Raw genomic sequence first — 15,534 nt, forward strand, 5'->3', positions numbered from 1 at the left:
AATAAAACAAAACAACTGCCTTTAGGCTTTGTGGTGCCTTCAGAAGAGGAATCCTGGTGGATATCCCATGTTTCAGGTTCAGTATTTTTTCTCAGTCAGATCAGGGAAAGGCATACAATATTATTTTTACTGATTCAATAACATTAACATTTACAATATGGCTGAATATAGATGTATTTTTTTATTATTATTTTCAGTCCAGAACCTTGGAGGAGCTTTTTTGATTCTAATTCATAATTTGTATCAATCAGTGCTTCACACAGAGCAATATTCATGTTAGATGAGCAATTATCCAAAACAAAAAGATGTTATTCAGCAAACAAAAACAAAAAAAGGTGACATTTATAACAAAAGTGTTAAATATTGCTGCAGGTGTGATGCATCCCAGCCATTGTGATGTTCTTAATTTACCAATTACCCTTCAATCAGTGTTAACAACGCCTCAAAATAACGTTGGTATTATCTGAGGGCAACTGTTGAGCTATAGCTGTAGAGACAACTGACTCAGTTGTCCTCCAGGTAGATTTAATAACGATAGTTTATTATTATCATAAAGGAATATTTTCATTGCTATCCCAATCTAGGAACTGGCAGTGAGACTAGTCTCATTCTCCTTGCTCTGCGGAGCAAGTAATACCCACTAATCCTGGACAGAGGAAGAGACTGTGGGGATGAGAGCGGAGAGAAAAAGAAAGGAGAAGAGTGAATGTCATTATTTACAGTTTTTATGCTAAGCTCTGTCTTGGAGCGTGCATAGCATCCACGCCCTTTGACCATTATGTTGGCCTGTGTGTGCGTATACACGTGTGTGCACCATGTCAGCAGCAGTGCATGTCTATTACCGAGGACTAGACACAGACCAAAGAGTCAGAATTCCCCACAGCATTCCTTTAGTGGGTTTCGGAAACGCATGCACATACACACACACACACACACACACACACACACACACACACATACAAACACACACACACACACACACACACACACACACACACACACACACACACACACACACACACACACACACACACACACACACACACACACACACACACACACACAGTCTGATCCACTGTGATGTAATGAGATAGCTGCTGTTTCCCATTTGAGCCGATATCCCATGAAAGAATGGGAAGGAAAAGACAGGGTCAGGGGAATCTGTATTCTCTTCTCCTTTAAGAAACAGATGTATCTGCGTCTCTCTCTATCCTGGTGTAATGAGTGGGTCTCACCACGGCGCTGCATGAGGAAATTGCCTTATAGACCCTGTGACCCTCCTCTATATGTGGACACCGCACACACACGCACGCACACAAATGTAGGTGGCCCCAGTGACACTGTTTAAATATTAATGGCTCGGTTCTCTCTCATTAATAATAGCTACAGCACTGATTACTCTGTGTATGTGTGCATGTGCGTACACTTATGAAAGCGCTCACAGTGCACAAGTCATTCGCTCTGTCACTGGCATATTACAGTGCAGGAGGATTACTGACATTGCATTACGAAGGTATTTTAAATACTATTGTATTACATAATTGTGTGATATTATAAATCCAGTGGCGATGAAGCGTAAGCGAGGATAACATTAACGATAACCAGTTAATGCCAAACCCTAACCTTAACCTAACAACAATTTAAATCTTAACCAGTTCCTCATAAATACGGTTCTGCTAGGTCTTCATGAGTACTGATCCAGACACTGTCAGGTGTGTAAACGCACTGTTTAGTTGGACTAAGACAATACTTTGGTGTTCTTACCGTCATGTCCAATCCAATCCAATTTTATTCATAACACACAGTTACAGTTTAAAACACAACAATAAGAGGACTAAAAAGTGTGACGTGATGGGTCCAGTGTGTCCTTTACTTATGATGAGTCAGCAAGTAACAGTAACGTCTGGTAAAATTGTAAGTCGCTTTGGATAAAAGCGTCTGCTAAATGACATGTAATGTAATGTAATGTAATGTAAAAGGAAAGAAATTCTGATTCGCATTCACCACTGGCCAAAAAGCACTTTAATTGACTGAAAATGTAACATCCGTCATCAGGTTTTCTTTCGTTATATCCTGTGCTATTTTGGTATTCATTCTGTTTTTGGTAGTCTTTTTATGACCATTTCAGGCATAAACACAGTAGTCCTCGAGGAGACCAAAACCTGGTCCTAATGAGCCAGGTAGCCTCATCTCTGAGGAACTGATTATGTTTAGGGCGATTTGAATTGTGCCTATGGTAAAGGTTTGGGATAACCACTTTGTTTCAGCTGTGCAAGTGAATGGAAGTCATTGCAGTGTCCTAAGAGCACAAATGTGTGTATATACATATATATATATGTATACACACACACATATACATATATTTATATATATATATATATAAATATATATATTCCTCTGATGAATTACATGGAACTATGTCGGGACAGGCAGGGGAGGGAGAAGGAATGAATGAAAGGAAGCAAAGGTAATTATTGCTTCTAAGATTGTAATACAGTCACAATTAAATCTGCTTAGTGATTAAAAAAGAGGCAGTTTTCTACGTTTTCTCACACACACACACACAGGCGGTCCTAACTCTGTTGTCCCTGATACACATGCTTCATAATGCTATTTTTTAGGTCGCCCTTTAACGATTCTCCCACCTGACTGACAATCTCATCCCCACTTAGCACTTCTCCATCCCTCAGGCAGAGGCGCAAGTCAGGCTTCAATATCCAAATATCACTATCCTCCCACCCCGGGTCTCTCTCATGGTCCCGGTTGTCACAACTTGCGTTGTCTGCCCGTGGTTGATGGAAATCATCTTATTAGCGCTGTGCTAATGTCTGCTCTGGATTCCTGGGACACTGCAGCTACCACTATTCTAATTGCCTGACTCTATTAATATTTCATTCATTTAAATGCAGCACATCACCTTTACCTTCACTGAGTCTGACCTCACCGCTCAGAATGTCAGACTGGGAATATAGATTGGTGTGTATTTATTTTTTTCACATTGACACATTGCCTTGGATTTATGTTTTTGTTTTTTTGGGGGGTTATTTCAAAGCATGTTTTGTATTATTTAAAATAATGTGTCAACATCTGTTGAATTAAACTTGGATATCTGACGTCATAGAGTCTCAAATCCCAGGCTATATATAGGGAGTGTGAAGCAGAACGCCACACAAGTACAACGCTAATTCATGAGGCGAAAAGAGAACAGTCAAAGTTAAAACTTCATCTAAGTTTGGTTGGTTCTTTCTGCTCAAAGTTTGCATGCACCAGCAATAAAAATGCAGGGGAGATGCTCACACACACACACACGCACACACACACACAGTCACACACACACACACACACACACACACACTCACACACCTGTCAGCCCTAGGGCTACCTCCAGGACAGAATGGATGATGGAGTTGGAGAGAGAGGGAAAGAAAAGACGAGGAGTGTAAAGAGGAATGAGGTAACAGGAGAGGAAGAGATACAACAGATAGTTTGAAATAAATACGATTCATTAACATTAATGTAATCATGAAATGAGTCAAATGGTCATTATTAACTATAACAGCGCAGTTTGTGAGCGACACAAAATGGCGCCGGTTTCTCTCATATAAGCAGCAGTTTCGGTGCCAAGTACTGTATGCTGCAATACTGAAGGTCATAGAGACTTGTTTTTGTGTCATTTATTTGCCCAAAGTAATATTTTTTGCCCCTCTGACTGACATAGACAATCAGAATATGTGTTGACATTGTATACTCAAATAAGAATGTGCATACAGTTTTAACTCCTGAATTCTTCTTTAGCGTTGGTTGTACCCAAGTATCACTTTTCTCTTTTTTATGAAGTACCTACTTACTTTTCAAAGTAACTATCGACAAAAGTAGAACATGCATTTCTGTCTTGAAAAAACAAAACAAAACAAAATTTTTACTACATACAGTATTTGTCAACTACCCACCATTTCTTTCATAAGCATTCAGAGGCTTATGCATCTTTCTGTGTGAGCTAATATGAGATTAGCGAGTAGCGAGGCAGAAATCAGCTTACGCAAATGTAAACCCCACAATTCAGTGTTTATAAAACATCTCACTCTGAGTTTAGGATTGCATTGTTCTCCATATGTTAGCACAACACTATTGAGATTGAGATTCTGCTTTGTACTGTAGCACCGTAAGCAGCCTGGGTATATTATGAGCCTCTAAAGCGAGAAAGCAAACACAGTAGCAATTTAAAACTATTTTCTGCCGGCCCGATTGCTGAAAGTTTGATAGCTGTGGACCTTAAGCACAGCATTTGTGGTCTGCAGTCGATGACAGAGTGATGATATCCTGACTTGACATTGCTCTAGACTTTATTTGGCAGCCCTAAAGGTGAAAATTGGTGCTGGGAGAAATATAACCACAGGTGCAATTGTGATGTGACAGCCTCAGGAGCTACGAGTTTGTCCGCACACATGTGTTATGTGAGTCATGGTTGTACCTGCAGCCTTTAACACCCAGTCATCTGTCATCCAAAGCCTCAGCTCTGCACTGCTGCCATCTCAATCGCCTGACATAATATTGCACACACACTTTCTCCATCTCACTTCTTCTTTCTCAGTTAGACACACACACACACACACACACACACAGTACATGGTGTCACCAGCATTGTGGAGTGTGAGTGGAGCAGAAACACAAGCACTGTGTCTCAACAGTCTTCCCTGATTAATGAGATGGTTTGTTCTCTTCCTCAAGCCTGGACCAATCAGGCACGAGGACACAAATCTCTCCCTGCTGGTGATGCTGAAGGCCACCGGCCACTATTTATTGGCAATCTCAGCCCTAACTACCCAGACAGAGAGAGCAACACGTTTGCCACAGGCAGACACCACCACCATGCCTGTTACGGTGTGTTTTTCCTTTTTGTGTGCTGTAAATGTTATCCAGAGGAAATAAACATGCCTGCTAGTATCATGAAATAATGTTTTGGAAGAGACATGAAACAAATACACTAGATATACTGAGAGATCCTGAGTGTATCTGAGTAGATCCGCCGGCGTGGTTGTGTGTGTGCGTCAAACACATTGAATACAAAAACCCATCAAAGCTGTGATTATGGGAGATTAGAAATTAATCTAAAATAATAATGTCTTCTTATATCTCAGATAATTCCTCTATTTTTGTCCCCCACTCTGAACTTAATTAGCAAGAATGAGCAGACTGGATGTTGTAGCAGCTCTGTAAAGTTACTAATTGCTGTGTTTATCTTCACTTAACACTTCACTTAAAACTTGTCTACATAGAGGTTGCGACAGTGTGGCTGCTTTCATTGAAGCAATACTTCTGTTTTGTTTACTGAAATCTTCATGGCTCATTTTCTTTTTCTGGGAGGCCTCGATGGCAGCTCCGTGGGTGAAACGTTTCCCCCGTGCGCGTTTATTTTAAGAGGACTTTAATTGTTTACAGTGTTCCTCTTTTTAATTGCACTCATATTAACGTTTGAACTGCAAATGGTCCCCGCATGAGCTTCCACCTCAGAGGTTTGAAGTGAAGCGACGAGGAGCTCAACATGAGGGCACTTTCCCTCTCATTCAACCTCAGTTATCTCCTCTCATCTGCTCTCAGCTCATGCTTTACACACAACCCGATATCTGTGGCAACGTATCGCTGATTCGCAAACAGGGTAACAAAGGCATGTGAAACAGACCACGGACACTTATTCTTATTCTCACTCATTGTACTAAACTACACTGAAAAACTGAATTCATTTGGTAACATGAAGTAACTTCATTCATACATAGGGTTAGGGATTAGAGAGTTTCATATAAATTGCTAAATTTAGTTTGAATTAACTTTTGGGGGAGTACTTTTTTCTTCAGAGTAGGTAATGAATTATGACCTGAAGCGACAATTACTACACACTTGCAATGCTGATACAATACCGGACTTCAAATGCAGGGATGTAGTGTGAGGAGGTGTGAAAGAAGTAGCAGTGTATACGACCAGCCCTCTGCCTCTATTCCAAAATCAAGTGAGTCATACTTTGCATAGTCAGACACGCAGCGATCGCAAGCTTGGCCCAAAGTCAGAGCAGCAGGGAGCCTGGAGGTGATTCACGGGCAGGGAAAACGGGAGCGGAAGAAGAAGAATAATAACAATAGCCATACAGTGCAGTTATCCTCCAACTAACTACTGACCTATTGCATTTCAGAGATAAGCAAGTGCTGCAGCTCAGATGTTTCCTTGTGTTGCGTTGTGTAGGTGGACGTCTGCTGCTCGGAATCAATTTGCGCCTACATTTTAGCAAACATCAGAGCAGTCTCACAACATTACGTACAGTGTTAATGACCAGGCCTGAAAGCAACTGTGTGCCATTAGTAAATTATGTGCAGTTCATCATTTTTGCCAAGTATTAATTCAGGTTTTTTCTGCCCTTCAATTACAAGAAAGCGATGGGAGATCGGAGGTAGGAAGAAAGAGCTGAGGAATAGAGGTCATAACGAAAAAGGGAGCGGTTTATGTCCTATATAAGCAAGACACACACAATAAGCCTCACTGGGATCACTTTCAGAAAACTCCCAGAGTTCTGAGAAACGGTAGGAAGCCTGGAGAATCAGACGTATCACAGGGGGGAGTGTGGGTAATATGCCAGGCAAGGGAACTAAGTTTTCTCTGGTGTCAGCACATCTGCTGTGGCGGATGATCCATTTCCCTCTCAGTGCGCCAGGACAATACAGAGACAACACAAACACACACACACACACACACACAGACAGACAATCAAGCCGCTCGGCACAAAGGACGAGCCAGTGTGCTCGGTTAATTGTCTCAGCGTGATTGTGACCGCGGCTGCCGTGCACACATAAAATAAAAGCCAAGGGTTTACACGGTCATTTTCTACTGACTGTGTGAGCTCAACTGTGTTACATTCTCCTGACCCGTGATTGAACAAAAAGCCCTCTTATTTCAAAGTGATGCTGTGTTCATTTTCACACCCATCGTGTTAAATGAAGGTGCAGTCACACATGGGATTATTGCCTGTTACAGTCCAAATGCACCTCTATGATTAATTGAGGCAGTTCAACCTTTTGAGACACGTGAAATCTATTGTTTTTTTCCTTGGTTCATCGAGAACTCTGTCCGAGAATGTTGAAACATGTTGATCAAGTGTTTCTCAAACCTGGAAATGATTGCATGGACATTCATATGGAGGAATGAAACTATGGAATTAGATTAGTGTCAATATTTTTATCACTTGTTCTATGCGCAGGAAGCTGCCCGCTGATTGGCTACTGAGTTTTGGTGCGACAGGTCAATGGACCGGAAGTAGTCACGGGCTTGGAGTCGCTGTCCGTCTGGAACAACGGTGCAAAGACCAAATCAGAGAGCGCAAAAACAAGTGAGGGAGCGCAAACGAAATTCCGATCATTGCAAAGAAAAAGTGTATTTTCAAACAAATAAAATACTTTTATATTTTATTTGCAATTTGTGAATTTTGATTTTGTGGTTCATTTTTGTTTGCCCAATTCAATTCCATATGAAGCCAGAAAAGATTCACATTTGAGAAGCTTAACAGTCAGAGAAAACACTCGTCAACCCAAAATAAACGTCGATTTATTTAGTATTCGGTTAATAATCGATTAATCCTTGCAGTCCTACATTTGAATGTCGCAGCTCGTCCATTAACTGTTGCATTGCAAATTTATATGCAGTTTAATATCAGGTTAAATTTTGATCAGAATAACAAAACAATGCATGTATTTTTCAAACTGTTGACAAAGCTGTCACAGCTGCTCTGAAGGCAAATTATTATGCCAGATTACACCAAGGTTTCCAGTAATCCCTTTCCCTCTTTTCTGTGACTGGCATTTTAATGGTTTATGTTTGAAGCATTTTATTGATGAGAGGAAAAGATGGTGGTCCTGATAATTAAACCCCCAGTAAATACTTCACAGACCAAGTGTGGATCAGTTACAGCTTACAGTACATAAACACATGCAGCATAATGACGAGGACTGCCAGATGTGCAGAAGCAACGCTGAGCTTTACAAATATCATTATTTAATTATTGTTCTTGCATGGCTGAATGTGCTGCATACAATCTTTTTGGTCAAAAAAGTCAATTGGGACTACGGCCTCAACTCAACAGGAAGTCGTCATTTTGAATTTGGCGTCCATCTTGGTGATTTGCACGCAGTGAGGTCAGGGAACTGCTGCACTGCCCCACTTGCGTGTGGAACACTTGTGTGTGTGACAAAGTCTAAGCGAGTGCCATCATCGCGAACACTGCGCCACATCAGGTTGTAATCTCAGTGTATTAATCGCCTCAAACTCAGATTCAATAGTGAAACACTACTTTGTAGTAATATTCACAATCACATGGTGTAACAAAAGAAAGCACGGTTTCATTCAGTGACAGTGCATTACGTTCCGCGGTTCTCTTTGAAGCATATTGCTGTGCTTGGCCTTTCACAAACCCAGGTGGGAGTAAATCATGTTTCTCTGGAGCTGCAATAAAGAGACTGTGATCGGAGCCTGTGAGCCGAAAACAAACGCAATTAAAAAGTATCATTAGATCATTGTAGCTGTGAAAAATGAAGATAAATAACCTCACCTTACAGTCCACTGCCGACCACTGTATAATTGCTCCGCACAAGCAAACACAAGTAAAGGTCAGGAATCAACAATGTACCGACAACCACAACATGACCCACCTGGATTTGACAGTCACTCCAGTTCAGTGGGTACAGTAAACACATGAACAAATATGTATTTCCAGCTCTCCCTTTCTCTCTCCTCCCATCTCACCATACTCTGAGATAAATGTGAACACATGAGACTGATGCCAAGAGAAAAATCAGCCAGTGGGAGACAAGAAGACATATATGGAAATGACTGGGATGTCTCTCCTCCTCATTCAACAATTAATTACATTTAAAGTAATAAGACACAAAAATTCTAATGCTCTTAATGACCTACCTAACTCCTTTTTAACATACTAACTGCGTGAGCCATAAATGAGTGTCCCTGATGCTCATGGCTAGTATTATAGACATCATCAAATAAAGAAGTGCCGGGCTGTCTTTTATTCAATTAAACTTCCCTAGGCGGCGCAGCAGCAAATGAACTGCAGACTAACAAACTCCCACCACCACACATCACTCCGCTAATGAGACAGCGGCTACGAGGTGCACACGCCACTTTGAAAATGTCATTCTCGCTGCACGGAGGTCTGTGCGTAATTTCCACTGTGGAAAAAGGAAATATATCATGACTTTTATTTGACGTAGCGGAGGAAGCGGAGATAGAAGCTGTCCATATTTGGGACAGACTCTGTCGATGTTTCATCAAGCACTAGGTGAACACATAACAAATAATAACACTGAACAGTGAACATTTTACGACTCGGGTGGCTGCATTATAATTATAATCGTACACCAGGTTAGGATTATGTCAAAAAATATTCAATCCTTAATCTGAATGGAGCCAACACAGACAACATGTGCCGAGTGCTATCGATGAATTCATCGCAGCTTCTCAGATCAGATCTTATTATATCACATCTCATTTTCTTCTTTCATGTCTTTGCACTTTGGAGAATATCTTTATATGGAAATACACATTTGACATGAGAATATAGACTCAAAAAAAGACCCTTTCATTTTACCTTTGTTTCTTTCACTGGTTGATTTTCTTTTATTATTATTATTATTATTATTATTATTATTATAATAATTGCTGTTGTTATTACTGTTATTATATTTTAGACACAACCGACAAAAAGCACACACTTCACCGTGACTCTAATAGGAACATGTTTGGAGAGAAACAGAGAGAGACAGAGAGGAAACTGCTGTGGTGTAGAATTATTATAGCGAGTGCCTCACTCACATGAGAGGCTCCATTAACCTCTGAATCTGTTGCTGTAAATTAAATCCTCTTTACACACACATTATGACATTAACATACTTGGTGTTATAGTGAGTGACTATATTCCAATTTACAGGCCCCGCATACCCACATAGGTGTTTCATTATTATTCTTCTAATTATTATTCAAGGCAGTTAGAGCTCAGTTTACTAAGATTGAAAACCTGAGAACATTTGTGTGTGTGTGTGTGGAGTGTGTTTGCGGCACTATGACAGTAGGGGGAGGAAGGAAGTCACATGCCATGAGCTTCTGTCCCTTAGGTGGACTGGTTACATAACTGAGGCTAACACAGTACACTGGGCACCTCTGAGATTCTGCTGCATGTAACTGTAGTCACAGCTGTACCTGCTGTGTGTGTGTGAGTGTGAGAAAGCCAGCATACATAACAATGCATACGATACAATGAAATACATTATAAAATAATATCGTGAAACCAAGACTTTATTTTATAAATATGGACGGTGTCATTCAACTATCTGTATTTCACAGTGCAATCCGTTTTAACTGCTCACATTCCTGCTGCTGCTTGATTTATGTTGCGCTAACTACAGCGATGGAGTAAGATGTAAATGTGTGTAAACACAGGAAAAAAAGGCCAAACTGTACAGTCTCACCTTTAACCTTTTTAACATCGAGCGGATCACTGACGACACAACTGACTTTTTTTGTTTTTTCATTTTAAATTGTTAAAACAGTTATAAAAAAAAATGTATAATTAATTATTAAACTAAGTTATGCTGGAAAAATGGGCAAAAGCACTTTGGGTCCTTTTATGATTAAAATAAGGAAAAAAAGTCCAGATGGACATTTTGAGGCTTAGGTGTTAAAGGGTTAAATTGACGTGTCAGGAATGTGTATTATTTATTGCTCTGTACAAAGTCATCAACATATTGTAGAATGAGCACTGCAGTCGCTTTTCATGGCTCCATAACTGGCACTGAATACTTTTATTCAACTTAAACTGTCACATCTTAACCCCATATCATTCTTTGTAAATATTCAAAGTTAACTTTTACATCAGAAGTCTGATTGTGAAGATTTAAAAACCACGTCAGAGTCAGTGCACAGGCTCAGAAAGATGCTGTTTTGTCAAAAATACTATGATTACCATGATTATAGTGACACTCTCTTTGTCGCTATAATAACATGATTCTTCTCTATCCCTCCAGGCCTTCTTTCTTCTCCAACTGATTCTCTGTTTACTCACTCTCTTTTTGTTTAACAGACAGACGGAGACACACACACACACACACGGCTTGTGTGTGGGTCAGTGCAGCAGTGATGGCTGCAGACAGGAGCAGAGGTCAGCTGCACCCTGCTATTATCCCCCGGAGTGCTGCTCTTTTCAAAGCCAGCGCTGTGGCACACTGAGTGACGGCTCATTGGAGGGCGTGCTGGGAGCTTACGAGCAGGTGAGGAGTCAGAGGAAGAACACACACACACACACACACACACACACACACACACACACACACACACTCACACATACCGCTAGACGCTCAAAATGCTGCCAGTCAGTCATGAGTGCAACAGCCAAGAAATGAAACCTGCAAACGCACGGGGGAGCATACATACATGCATGCATGCAGGTATTCATGACTGCGAGCGCGAGCGCACACACACACGCATACTCAGTGGTGGTAATAAGCCAGCGGTGCTTCTCCAGGGAAAGAGCCAACGGCCATGTAGATGGAGAGAGGAAGCAGCTGGCTGCTGAAATACTTCCCCTCCTAGCACTCTAATTTCCTCCCAGAGGCACACCTGGGCCCGTGCTCATTCACACATATACAATATACTGTATCTGTGTGTGTGTGTGTGTGTGTGTGTGTTTCTGCTTGGCTGCATGTGCATGTGTTTATGTGCCACACTGCTGATTCACGGTGGATCCCTGCTGCCCAATATCACACCCATATTATTGAGCATTACGCATTATTATTATTATTTTTATATACATAAAAACTAGTTCTGTACCAATTGCAAGCTGTGCAACACAGTGTGATTCTTCAGCATTGCACACATGCATAATCAGTGCTTAATGCTTAGATTTTGAAAGATTGACACTTCACTGAACGTTTTCTAACACGGGCGGATGTGTTTTGAAACTTTTCTCAACTGGCACCTTCTCCTGAGCACTAATATACATTCACTCTGGGCTGCTATCTTGAGCTTTAGGACCCATATTTAACATTTAACTGCACTATAATTGCCCTCTGAGGTTAATGCTTTATTTTTCTGAAATTCAGCGGAGCCAAGCTTCAGGTTTTTCCTGCTAAAAATGCTCAGCCTCGGGCAGGCCTTGGCAAGTGTCATTGTTTACATAATCTAAACAGTGAAGAGTTCCCCTTGAAAGCCACTTCTTTTAGAGCTTAATGACCTGCTTGAAGACTTAGGACAGATGGCTCCTGAACCCATTCATATACTGAGGCAGCCATCTTGCTTTAGGGTGAATTAGGAGACATTGTTGGAAGGGGAACATGTTACGTCAGGAACTGGCCTTGATAATGGAGCATGGCACGAATCTGGTACTGTCTAACTGTTTAAAGTGCATGTCAAGCAAATGCAGAGGTTCTCCTCTCCACACTTCATATATGTCAGGAAACAGTGGTCGAGAAGAAAATTACAACTGTGGAGTAAAAGAATTATGGAGTACAGACTGAAAAGGGTTTCTCTCCAGCGCTCTGTTGAGGAAACTGAGATGTCTTTGTCCCACAAATATGTCTTTGCCTGGACGGAAAAGTAAAGCTCTGCCACTTTATTTAAAATTCCTACAGATGAGGAAATGAAGTATAGAGACGAAGAAGAACAGAGAGCGGAGCAGCGTCCTGCTGTGAGGCTGCAGGTAGACAGAGGGAGAAAGGACTGTGGCAAAAAGAGCGACATGTTTGTGTGCAACATGTCGTTAAACTGGTGAAAAAAAGGTGGTTGAAAAAGTGTCTTCTCTTCATGTTTGTTGAACAGGTGCTTTAGTATTCCAACACTGACAAACAGCCACATTCAGCTGCTTTACTCTCCACTAAAGTGTTTATGTGTACGAGTGTGTGGCACAGCAGAATTCAACATAAACACCAATGTGGACAATGCAGGGCCTTAAAACTGCAATATATTGGTCCACAGTATTAAACAGCCACTCACTAAAACACTGAGTATACTTTAATGTGTGTGTGTGTAAAGAGGATATAATTTACAGCAGCAGATTCAGAGGTTAATGGAGCCTCTCATGCGAGTGAGGCTTTCCTCTGCGTTCCAGAGCACAGAATGTTGCTTCTGCCACAGCTACAGAAACAAGACGATTGTTTACACAAAGTAAAACAATAGTTAAAAGTTATTTGTACTTTATTTCATTTTTAATGTATTATGTGTTTGCATTGTATGTAAGGTGACCTTGAGTGTTGAGAAAGACTCTTAAACAGGCATCCCAATCACTTTAGACGAATATGACCCTCTGAGGATCTTCAGAGGGTCTAGTAATGTGTTAGGATGGAGCCTCGTGTGAGTTCTGTTTGTGTGTTTGCTCTCAACTCTAAGGGTTTCAAACTGTCCAGCACACGACTGCTCTTGTGTCACTACAGTGCAGGCGTGTGGTGCGGTGGGGGGGAGGGGGGGAGGGGGTCAGTGAGGAACAGTAAAGAGAGAAAGAGAGGGCGTTCTCAAGGAAGGCCCAAACATTTTCTGGATGTAAGAGGCAGACATGAAGCATTAAAGTCACAAGCACAGCGTGGCCTCAGTCTGACCCTCTTCAAAATCCTCTTATCTCAGACTGAGGCTGATGCATCATTGTATCAGAACTGTGTGACGTGGCCGGCAAAAACCACACGACTTTGACCCGACAACATCACATCAGCCTCGCACAATAAACCACAGAAGAATACAGGACAAGACATATAAGATCGACATGCAGCAGCAGCAGCAGCAGGTTGTGTGTTGCTGCCTCTGTCCTCTGTCCACTGGCAGTGTCACCTCATCAGCTAATTGCGCTCTCTTTGTCCCAGAGGCTACAGCAAACTTTGCTGATTTCAGAACAATAACAAAAAAGCTGAAAGGTCAGTGTAAACAAGTCACTTAAAAATGATTAAAAATAATAATAATTCTATGGTCACAACTGTAACACAGCGGTTCAGGGTAGAGCGTACTGATGCCATGATATTAAAACATAAAAAGGAGCGCTGTGCGATTCTTTACCGTTGAAATATGCTGAAGACGAACGTGACACTTATGTAAAAGTACCAGACTAGGTGAAAAGGATTATGGGTAAAAGCCCTGGAGTACAAGGACACATGTCCATGTGTCTGGACACACACACACACACACACGCACGCACACAGATTGAACGATGGCGTCAAGAAATGAATGGAAATCCTTGGTTTTCTATTGCTGCAGCGATTAATTGACAAATGTGCCACATTAATAATAAAGCTGGCTCTCTCCACTTAGGACATTGATTCACACCTCCTCAGCTTACGGTGTAAGAAACTGATCAATCTTTCTCCGTCTTTGTCTTTCTTTCTCTCCTTCTTGAGCTCCTTTATTACCTTGCTAAATATAACTTCCTCCCCTCTGTCTTAAGCCAGGAAATGAGTCCAGCATTCAATAACTGGCTGTGAATTGAGTGGGCTTGGTAAAGGAGATGCACAGAAATGATTGATTGATTATTAATTAATTTGCTAATTGATCCATGGAGGGAGAGACTGTCTGAGAGAATAAGAGAATATGGGAGGATGTGATCTGATTTTACTTGAGGGTGGAGGGGAGCGTAAAGGCCGGAAGATCTATAATGTGCTTCCTGTATGTGTGTGTGTGTGGCTGTTAAATTTAAGTGATAACGGTGTCACAACTGCAACTTAAACCTCATGTTTACATAATCCTGCGGGCTCGGAATAGCTGACAATAAAGTTGTAAAGATAAAAAAAAAGTGGTGAAACAAAGGGAGAGATACACATCAAATCCTACCGGGAGCAGTATACACGCCTGCTTGTCTGTCTGTCTGTCTACAAAGCCTCGAAAATCCCAGCACTCAAATCCAGACGACCACAGAACTCATGCCCATGCCATACATGCACGCACACACACACACGCACACACACACTTCTATCCCACACTATTGATCTGCACCCCACTCTTCATTAAAAAGAAAGATTCAAAGCAACAAGGAGCAGTGAGACCTACTGTGTGTGTGTGTGTGTGTGTGTGTGTGTGTGTCTGTGTTCATGCAGGGGCATAAATGCATGATCAAGGGAGATGTGTGAGATGCACGTGGTTACATCCTGTATGTGCGAGAATTTCCATATAGATTTTTTTTACTGTGAATATATATATATGTGTGTGTGTGTGTATCAGTAACAGTAGGAGCCGATCTGTGTTACTCTCACACAGTCTGTCCTCACTGGGTGTTCCTATGGAAACTCTCTCTCCCTCTGTATATTATTAGACATTCTTGAATCAGCTGCTGAGAATAGGAAGACACACATCTCATCACATTGTGATACTCTTATTATGGAGCAACCATAACCTGTGCCTGTATTTTTTTTTTCAAACCACGATTGTTAGACGTGCTCTTTTGTCTTAAGGTGTTGCAGCAGATCGTATGTGATGCACTGCATACGACGACATTGCTCTTGTACATTAAAAGGTTCC

At 41.3% G+C, this 15,534-nt stretch overlaps 1 protein-coding gene across 2 annotated transcripts in view; it reads right to left on the reverse strand.

The window, feature by feature from the left end:
* Positions 1–15,534, reverse strand: part of LOC122778359 (A disintegrin and metalloproteinase with thrombospondin motifs 2-like) — a 102,389-nt gene that overhangs the window by 36,110 nt on the left and 50,745 nt on the right. The window lies entirely within an intron of this gene.

The sequence above is a fragment of the Solea senegalensis genome, linkage group LG12 (assembly GCF_019176455.1).
Source record: "Solea senegalensis isolate Sse05_10M linkage group LG12, IFAPA_SoseM_1, whole genome shotgun sequence".
In the NCBI taxonomy this organism is placed as follows: Eukaryota; Metazoa; Chordata; class Actinopteri; order Pleuronectiformes; family Soleidae; genus Solea; species Solea senegalensis.